The sequence below is a fragment of the Enoplosus armatus genome, chromosome 18 (genome assembly GCF_043641665.1).
Source record: "Enoplosus armatus isolate fEnoArm2 chromosome 18, fEnoArm2.hap1, whole genome shotgun sequence".
Lineage (NCBI taxonomy): Eukaryota > Metazoa > Chordata > Actinopteri > Centrarchiformes > Enoplosidae > Enoplosus > Enoplosus armatus.
The window spans coordinates 11668613-11677193 of record NC_092197.1 but is presented as its reverse complement, the minus strand read 5'-3'; positions in this window follow the sequence as shown (position 1 = coordinate 11677193).

Sequence of the window (8581 nt, the reverse complement as noted above, 5' to 3'; positions counted from 1 at the left end):
AAAATGTTTCTCTACAAAACACTTTTTTTTATTTAACAAAAGAAGCCGAAGTTTGTTAAGTGTTATCTAAACTCAAGCAGCAGCAACATAATTTTGCTAACTTAAATAAATGGCAGCTCACCTCTAAATAAAACATGAAGCATAGCGCTAGTTCAGGCAGAGTACCAACATTGCGCTTGCATTAGCTGATTGGCATCAGCTGCTTCATTCATGCTTCACAATCACTGGCTCATTCACAGCCGTGTGGCGACCAGCTGGCTTGTAATGTCCAATCATATTCCTGCAGGTGTACAGCGCAGCTATTATAACCTGACACCTCACACTGTTGCTCCCTCCTCCTCTTTAGGTGCTACGTTTTTTGGTATTATGGATTTAATGTTGATGTATGTGTTTATTAAGAGATGGGGTTGTTCACCCAGCAGGATGCTTGTTGTTTCTTGGATTCCTTGAGAGCCTCAAGAGCAAAGTCTTTCTGCCAAATTTTTAGCCATTTGCTATAAATATTCAGTTCATTGACATAAGTGTCTCTGACTGAAGATGTGTGCTAATTTTTCCTGATTAGGTCTTCTTCTCCGGTCGAAGGGATGCTCATTAGTAAAATTACCTCCTGTAGTGTTCATGACGGAGTAAAAACCTATGAATTCTCCGCTCCTCCATGACACATAAGACTTTCTTTTCCTCATTTGAAGATGCACAGAGCAGTTTTGAGCTGAGTCCCTTCAGCTGTTTTGACTGATACTATCTCAAGTGATTTCTTTACTTGGGGCTTAATCTTTTAGATAAACATCTCGGTGTGTTTGGATGAAAGAAGTTGTACCTTACGTGTGTTGCTGCGTTTCACATTTCAAGAATCTCGGTCCACTGTCTGGTTCCAGCATTGTTTAATTTCCTTTTCACATTGTCAGACAACAACCATATCTCCACCCCTCCCTCTTCTCTTCCCTTCCCTTCTTTTCTCAGTTATTACTGGAGCTACTGCCTCCTGTCTGAGGTATGCAGCAGATAGATTTGAGTTATCATGTTCTACTATTTCTTTCTTCATTTAGTCGCTCAGTGTCAATCCATCATGCATTAGTACTTCAAACTATTCCTTTTTGGCACCAACAGCACAGCAATAACAGTCAGCCAGCAGTATTTCCCTTTCAGGTGTTTAACTCTAACTGAGATTATATAGGTGTTGTGTGTAATTTAGTTTTTTACTTTTTCTCAAGGCTCATGTCTAAATTACAGACTTAGAGCTGCAACTTTTTAAATGTATTTTTGGGGGCATTATATTTATGCCTTTTCTACCAATATGACAGCAGAGCGATGGCAGGAAATGAGGGAGGAGAGAGTTGGGGAATTCAACAAAAGTCCCTGAGCTCACGGATGTTGGCTGCTCATGGTTGGCGCCTTAACCCTTAGACCACCAGGGTGGCCCCATCTGCAACTATTTTGATTATTAATTAATCCTTTAGGTTAAGTTAAAATACAAAACATTTTCTAGCTCAATTGTGAGTATTTGTTGGGTTTGTTTCTTATGTGAGAGTACGCTGAGTATCTTTGAGTTTGAGACTGTAACCCTAAAGCCAACGATTGATCAAGAATAATCTGCTGATTTTTTGATAATGAAATAATTGTTATTTGCAGCCCTATTGGGACTTACAAATGTTACAGGTCAACACCTGAAGACAAAATTCAGCACCATGGACAGCAGTTTACGACCTGGTTCTTCAACATGCCGCATGTAATTGAATAATTGAAGACCCTCGCCTTAGATATCGTAAACCTTCCTTAGTGTCTTGCCAAGCTGTTTGAGATGTTTTGTATTGAGTCTGCCACAAGGAGATTCTCCGAGGCAGACATGTACAGACATGATCTTCCCCGAAGAAGCGAAGGTAGAAAAACAAACCCCAGCAGTGCAACATTTTAGATGTGATGTAGATTTCTCTTTCACATCCATTCCTCATTCATGCTAATGTGTGGATGATCTACCTTTACTGCTTAAAATGAAAAAGCTCCTTTCATTCATTGTAAGTCTCGTAGAGCTGATACAAGCAGTCGATTAATCGAGCCTATTGACAGAAAATTAATCAGCAGCTATTTAGATAATTAACAGATTAATCCATAATAAAATACTCATCAGTTGCAGCCCTTACTGTAAGTCTTGAATGTTACTGATGGGATCTTTTTTTGGTCACATTTTAAAAGTCATTATATGATCTGAGGTGGGTCTTTAGGATAGTGTTGATCCCAGAAGCTCATATATTGAGCATAACATGCTAACTGTGGCTATAAAGGCTCAACGCTGGCTAAATAAATGAATGGGAACTTGGGAAGCAATAAAAATGGAAACTCTCAGGGAAAGAACAAAAGGAGTGAGAAGAAGAGACAGAAAAATGAGAGATAGAGTGAGAGCGAGAAAGAGAGAAAAAACATCTGGTCAGTGGCTCTGTGGCTTCAATTTGGGGTGTAGAATGACAACACACACACACCCACACACACGGACAAACACACAACCAAATACACAGAGTATCTCTCAGACCCTCCTTTCATTACACTGAAATTTTCAAACTGTTTAATCATTACTGTGTTGTAATAGTAAGCACGAATCACTATTGAACTAATTATCAGTTACTGATCAATTACAGACTGATCTCTTCATTGCCTCGCCCCGCAGTCTTGTTGTTCTGTGTAACAGTCCTAACAAGACTCAGATGTTGGAAGTCTGTCGTCCGTGAGGGGGAAAAAAAATGTTTCGTCACACCAGAAAACAATTTGTTTGATGCAGTGGAGCACCACATATTCAGCCTTTTTCCCCTGAAGTACTTCAGAAGGCTGTAGGGGCTTCCCTCTCTGGAAAGGCTTGTCATTCAAATGTTATTTGCTTTACAATAAGTAACACACTTTTCAAAATTGATTATTTTCTAGCGATTGAAAAATACTAAATAAAATATGACACAAAAGATTACATGAATCAAAATTTTAACCAAAAATATACAAAAACATCTGACTTACTGCAATTACGGTGCTACTAACACAGTTACAGTTTAAGTCTCGTACATTTAGGTCAGAATGCAAAAGCGGTGCTTCTCTAATGATGAATAAATAATTTTTTTAGATGTGGCCACATTTCTCTAAATCTTTTTCTTTTTCCCCCCTCGTAGGAAAGAAATGAGTTAATCTCATTGTCTTGTGGTTTTGGCTTAAACTGCCGATGCAATCTGAGGCCAAACTTCAAAGTCTAGCAGAGAGTGGAAGTGCTGATCTGGGGTCAGCACCCAAACCAACGGCTATGATCTATGATCGTGGACCTGCGCCGATCTTAGACCAGTAAATGTGAGCGAGCTTTGCGGATTCAAGCCCACATGAGCTGACACAGGGTCCCCCCTCTGGCTCTGCTGGTCATGCCTTGGATAAGTCTTGATTGCTCATGCCTGGGAGAACGCCATTAGGGACCAGCAGTTCGGCTCAGTGATTCTAATTGTTTCATTGCGGTTGAGCTGGTGGCTTTGAACGCATTATGGTCTTCAAACCAGCTCTGCAGAAATGGCCCTGGCAGTTAACTTTAATTACTGACACATTTAAGCACTTATAGACGAAAAGGAGGTCTTACGATAAGCTAACTTACAGATACACTACATTTACGGTCAAGCTGCTGAATAGATAATTGTCTGTGAATGCGAAACATCAGTGACACTCCTAATAATCCAGGGCGCTTTGATTACGGTCTTTTTAGAAGAAGCTTTTCAATTCGAATTATGCAAAATATTGTCATGATTTTAAATTAATCCCTTTAAAGCTATTTTCTTGTTCTTCCCACTGAGTGCATTATTTTCGTCACTCCATTGGAATGTACTACATGCAAACACGGATCTGCAGAAATAAGAGAAACTTGAGTAAACACCTCTTTCTCAGCCAGCCTCAGAAGGTGTGCCAGACTCCTGAGAGAAGAGACACGACCTTCAGATCGCATAAACAAAGATGTTCTGAGACGGTGACATAGAACAATAAGACTGGTGCTTTGGTTTAAGTGTGTTTTATGATTCATGCACCGCAGCATTTCCGATGGTCTCCTTTTTCAAAAAAAAAAGGGCGGGTTTATAATCACGAACAAGTCTCTCCTGCAGCTACAAACAACACATAAAGGCAGCACTGTCGTTTAGTAATGATGTATTTTGGTCAACGTCACCATCATCACATATTAGAGTCTTGACGATCTGGTTTCTGTCATTAACAGAAATGTTTTATTGTTCAGAAATTAAAATTATGCAACATCGTATGAGCCACACGTGAGTATTTTCTTATGGGATGAGTATTTTTGTCTTCAAGGGCTGATCCAGATGATCTTTGGATAAATATATCACAACCAATCTTTCTTAAGGGTCTGATCCATCCACCTATAGAGGTCAGAGGACTAAAAGGTCATCACCAATGGAAACAAACAACACGGAGAACAGTCTGTCCTCTAAAAACAACAGTGAGAATGAATAGTTTATTTATTAGGGCCATGCTGAAAATTATGACTCAATATGAAGTCATAACGGAGCTAATTATACATTTGAAAGAAACTGCTGCCATATTTCGGGTTTTAGACACCATCACCTCGCATCTGTGAAACAGACATAACCCTCTGACATCTGCCTCACAGATACATCCATACACCAGCAGCACCGATGCCATAATGAGCCATACAGTCAAACAAACAACACTAAGAAACACAGACTTCACAGAGCACGTAGGAAGTGCAGGCAGCAGGTGTTGATTTTATTAATGGCTGTGGACCTCCTCGATCGGAAGTATTTGTTGCCACTTTTGTGTGTTGGCTCTGTAAGATCGGTATAAACTAACAGCATCATTAATGCTGGATGTGGTTTAGGATGAAGAATTACTCTCATTGGAAACACAGCACTGACAAGGCAGTCGTAGAAATTAAGCAGATGAAACTGGCCCTTGTTTCTTACAGCAAAACCTTATATGGTGCAAGTGGAGAATCTGTAACCGTCATGAGTGTACCACATTTGACTTAAGTTCAACGTCTGACATCACAAAACCTCCGTCTGCAGCCAGTTTCATACTTTCATACTTAATTTGTCAACTCCTGGCTTAAATTACAAACTGTGATTCCCTGTTTCAGACGGTGCCGCTTCTACGACTGAGTTTACATTCTGAAATGTAAACCCAAAGTTTTGAAATGTTGCCCAATGCACCACGGACAGCTTCTTCTAATAGTGTTGAGATAGCTTCCATATTTTAGTAATGTTAACTACATGGGAGTAATTACTGCGTGGTTCATGCAGGAGACTAAAAAGCTGAAATGTTAAACACAACTGCCACTGGAATGCTAATTCTCATGATACATTCGCCATGGTAACAAATTGTTTCACCAAGGCGATGATCATTTCCATCACTGTTAACTTACTGGCAGCCACCTTAGTGTCGAGGAAATGAACTCACTGACCTGGAGAGCTCCTTTCAGGTCTCTAAAGGATCCTCATATTCTCCATTTATAGCCGCCTTCAGAGTCTGTTGCTGGAAATGACTTTACGAATTTAAGAAATATCATTTAGACCCTCTATTTAGGGACATAAAGAACAATGTTAACATCTTTTTGTAACAACATGATGCAGAGGATTGAGCCTAATGATGTAAACATTAATCAATAGTTTATAACACTATAATATAGTTATAAGCAGATATAAATGTTTAATGCATTGGCAAATATAACTAATATAACTATGACAATAATAAGACACAGTTGTAACAATATTAACAATATGTCTTCATATATAAATATGATACTACACATGAATAAACACTTACAGTCCTTGTAATTACATTAAAGTGTGCTATAAACCATTTATTAAATGTTTGTATACTTCTTATGAATGCTAAACAGGGGGACTTAAAGAGTTGTCAACTTTGGGCATAAAAGAATAATAGCAAAAACAAAAATCTGCCTGTCTCTACTTTTGAAAAGAATCCCTGGTGGGCTATAATTTGACCATCATCCACATCTATTTCATCATAGTGTCCAGTGGAGGTGCATGGTCTTCACTGAAATATTGATGCCAGGACTGGGAGTGTTGGTTCCGGGTGAATAATGCAACAGGTGGATTAGTTCTGGTTTCAGAGAAAGGGAGCGGATGGATAAATTAATGATTATAGATCATTCCATCCATCTTTTTGTAGGAATTAAAGGGGAAAAAAGACGAAAAGAGAAGAAGAGAAAATGCAGATCACGCGGATTTGCATTCACTCACTCGAACGTTACAGAAATATCAGATAGTTTTCAAAGTAACTCTTCAAAATCTAGATGTATCCTAGTTCTGCAGGGTTAAAACATTCAAGCGCTTTTTGTTGCAGTTGGGGCCTTGCAGCTTTATTTGAGGGCATATATAACTAACGTGACTTGGCCTTGGCACTTTGCATGTATGTTAAAGTATCATGAAGGCATCCTATTCTTAAATCTCTTGTAGTCTGAAGCTCAGCAATAATTTGCTACATTACATTTAACAGACTTAAGTGAGCACCTTTTACGTGGCCGTAATGAAGTTTGACAGTCAGCATAAACTGGCACATCTGTCACAGTCCAGACATGTATGCAGTTAAAGAGAGACAGAAAGAAAGAGGTATACAACATGGGTGAGAAGGGGGGAGGTTTTAGAGAGGAGAGTGGGGGTGGGGGGCTCAGGAAGGGGGAAAGGGAGAGAGGGAAAAAAGAGAGAGGTAATTGTCTTTGATGATTTGATTATTCTCACAGCTTTCTTGTTTATTTCACCAGGCGGGAAGTTGAAAGCAGAGTAGGCCTGTGACCAATCAGTGGTCATCATTAAAAAGGCAGGATGAGTGCCAGAACCAATCAAACGCTGGTTCATTAGAAGGCGGGGCAAGAGGGAAGCAGTCACGTTGTGTGAAAGCAGGCAAACAGATGAGGTGTTTGTTAAGTCTGTAAAACTCTTGTATTCCTTCATCTTTACGTGTTACATTACCAGCGTGTATACAGTATGTCAAATGCTTTAGTGTACAGTCCTATAAGCCTGCTGACATTTTTCATGAGGTTTTGTTTGGGTGGATTACTATTAGGAATGAATGAATTGTAATTACCTGGGACATCTAGCACCATCAAGTTATTTCAACTTCTCCAATACTTAAAACTAATGACATTCCCCTAAGCCTCAGCTATACTTTGTGTTTATTGCTAATTAGCAAAAGTTAGCATGCTAAACTAAGACGGTGAACATGGTAAACATTAAACCTGCTAAATATCAGAATGTTAGCATTGTCATTGCAAGCATGTTAGCATTTAACTCCAAGATCTCCTGTGCCAACCTCTCAGAGACACTAGCATGTAGACCCTCCGTCTTGTTTCTGGTCATTTAGGTAAAAATGTTGTATTTATGCACACTGGATTGAAATCAGTAGATATGTCTAGCATGGCTGTAGACGAATTCAGTTGGAAACTATTATAATGAATATTTACTACAGATATTAGCAGAGAGATAAATTGTACAATCAAGACTAAGAACTGACTTTCATAACTATACATAATTATAACATATTTAATTGCAAGGAAGGATACAGAGGCCCTCTTTTTGTCAAATCAAACTGATTACATACATCCAACTGTGCATATTGCTTTCGTAAACACATCCACTTCTATCATATGTGTTTGTTTCTTCAGGTTCAGTCAATACTACCATGCTTCACACTAACTGAAATTCACTTTAGAAATCCTCTGTACGTCTATGGAGTGGCTGCTATGGCGTGCAGGATTGCGTCAGGCAGGAGGTAAAATGGAGGCCAGGTGTGAGCAGAGGCTCGAGAGTTATTTGTCCAAAATGCTCCCAGACCTTTCGAGCACGAGGAACAATCCTGCTTTAGACATCACAGTGTGGCACTCATTTTAAAGATAGCTTTCAGTGCTCTCTTGACCTTGACCACTTCCAACCATACACACTTACTGACACATGAACACAAACACACCGCCACGGTCATGAACACACACACACACACACACACACTTGCATAAAGGTCAGATAAGGGTGAGAGGTCAGAGGAAAGAGTGAGACATGGGAAGTTCTATCAGCTCCTTCCTAATGTTACAGAGTATTTTGTAACCTCCCACCCCTACCTAACACACACTAACCCCCCGTCACCACTCACCTCCATTACTTTGGCCATAGTTGGAACCAGACACCTGTTCTGTTCTATGTGCTGAGGTTGGATTTCAGGTATCAGGTTTAAGTGGGCCAATAACCCACTCCCTCCCCTTTCCTAACCTCTCTGCACACGCTCAGTTAACAGGTGACCAGTGTACCTGCAGCTTTTATTTTTTAGAGACATTCTACCTCCCCCACACGACACATTAGCGAGGAGAAAATGGGGCGACAGGAGTTGAAAGGCAATTATGTCTGGTCTCTGATGAGAGAACAAACTCAGGCAGGCAAAGCCCTGTGATGTGGTGAGGCCAACCATCCATCCCCAGGTACACAGGTAGACAATAGACAGCCGACTCAAAGAAATGCATTCTGTCTAGACACGACACAAACCAAAGCAAAAAGAGTCCGTACAGAGGATGAAGACATTCGTTAGTAGGTGA